Genomic DNA, 1,962 nt, shown 5'->3' on the forward strand with positions numbered 1-1,962 from the left:
ACAAGATGCAGTACTTTCAGTGACCTGTAATAGGCAGTATCACGTCTTTGTAGCAGAAATAAACTGCTGCAGAAAAAGCTAGGTCCATGCAAAATGTAATGTGTAACTGCAACACTCATTTCAAATGTAGTGGAGTAAAGAGTACAGATACTCGTTCAAAAATGTAGTGAAGTAAAGAGTAAAAAATGTTTAGGAGTACACCAACATACAGATGAGCTCAAAACTAACAGATTAAAAGCCACAACACTCCTATTTTGGTTGTAATTTTTAGGTTTGCCTTGAAAACTTTTTTATTTTTATTTTTTTTAATTATAAAAGTAGAGAGATAGAGAAAATCAAGAGCACACAAAAGACTTCTTCAGCTTGGTAAAAAATCATTTTATTTTTCCTGGCAAGGTAAAGAGAGAAAGGTGTGATTGTTTTTCTTTCAGAGTCTCAGTGCAGATTTCCACATGCAGCAATCGTCCTCGCCATCCTTCCAACTGTCACTTCCTGTCTTTGCTTCCAGCTCGCTCTTATTTCAAATCGTCCAACCAACAAATATTGTCACAAGAAAAAACAAGACGCATGATGAATCCAACGGTTTTATCAGTAAATTTACCAGCAAATTCCTTACAAAAAAAAATCATAAAAATAGCTAAACAAAAAGTGCATGACAAGCGATAATCCAAATTTAAATTACGCATTTTGCTCCAATAGAATTTAAACGTTGTGAATTCAGTTCTATTTATCAAAGTAACCAAAAATTAGCAATAGCAGCAAAACTTAAAAAAACAACAACTTCAAATTAACCTTGTTGTAAAACTATATTTGATATAGTTGTAGTTTGTTGGATAAGCGGATTAAATTACTAAATACCAAATATCAATATGGCATCAATATTTATCGGTACAAATACATTCATACACACACTCACAAGCGCGCACACATCGTTGGTCACAGTTTACAGGTCAATAGGGGTCCAGGAGTCAAGTGTAAGGTACCTTAAAACAATTAACCTATTAACGCAAGAATACACATACGAAATGCGAATTACGAAAAAAATACATGGCAATGACACTAACAAAACACACTTAAAAGCTCCCAACACAGCTACCGTTACACAAGTCACACACGCATGTACACAACCGAGCACGCACATAACGCAAGTCATGATCGTTATACTGTGGAGTTTCCGTTCCAGCTCCTTCGCGACGAAACCGAATCTCTCGAAATCACGACAAGATTAAACTACGGTGTGATTGAAATCTGTAAACTACGATGAGTTTCAACAGCGAACGCCGACCAAGCCCAGGAAAAAACTACAAGCCAACTACGCAAAAAAGTGAGAAGAAACGTCGGAAAATAAACGATACGGCATAAGAGACGCAAGCAGGGAATCGTGACGACAATCGGACAGAACGACGACGACAAAGCTGATGATGATGATGAAAACTGAATTCATAGATGCTCCCTTACTAACGATAAAAAACACAAATTCGCGATAGCGCGCTAACCATCTGTTTTTAAGCCGAGATTGTTCTCGTTTCATCAATAGTAATTATTAAAAAAAGAAAAACGACGCTAGTCTTTCCTAGATAGTCTCAGTGTTAATGTCTGATTATGCTATTGCTACGGCAGCGCTGGCCGCTCGTAGTTATTGCGACTTTATGTGCAAGTGTTTCTATGGTCAGTCTGCGTGTGAATGCGTTTGATTCTTATGCCTGGGATTAACTTGAGATTAAAAAAAAAAGTCGTATAACAGTTGCTGTCTAGCTTCCCTCCCTAATCTTAATCTTTATTCCCAGATAACTGTCTATACCTCCCTCCCGTTTAACCTACGACCTCCCTCCCGCTCTCTTAAGTTTGTTTTTCACTCTCCCTCAGTTACGCTATCTCTCGTCTTCCCTACGTTTTTAGGTTTATTCCCCGTGATTGGGTGCATTCTGCAGTTAACTAGAGGAGTCCCCTCCCCACATCCCA

General features: G+C 38.0%; 1 protein-coding gene across 3 annotated transcripts in view; it reads right to left on the reverse strand.

The window, feature by feature from the left end:
- LOC107729604 (transportin-2-like) overlaps window positions 1-1,962 on the reverse strand; it is a 24,831-nt gene that overhangs the window by 7,704 nt on the left and 15,165 nt on the right. The window lies entirely within an intron of this gene.

Source organism: Sinocyclocheilus rhinocerous, unplaced genomic scaffold (genome assembly GCF_001515625.1).
Source record: "Sinocyclocheilus rhinocerous isolate Xijiao unplaced genomic scaffold, SAMN03320098_v1.1 scaffold313, whole genome shotgun sequence".
Classification (NCBI taxonomy): Eukaryota; Metazoa; Chordata; class Actinopteri; order Cypriniformes; family Cyprinidae; genus Sinocyclocheilus; species Sinocyclocheilus rhinocerous.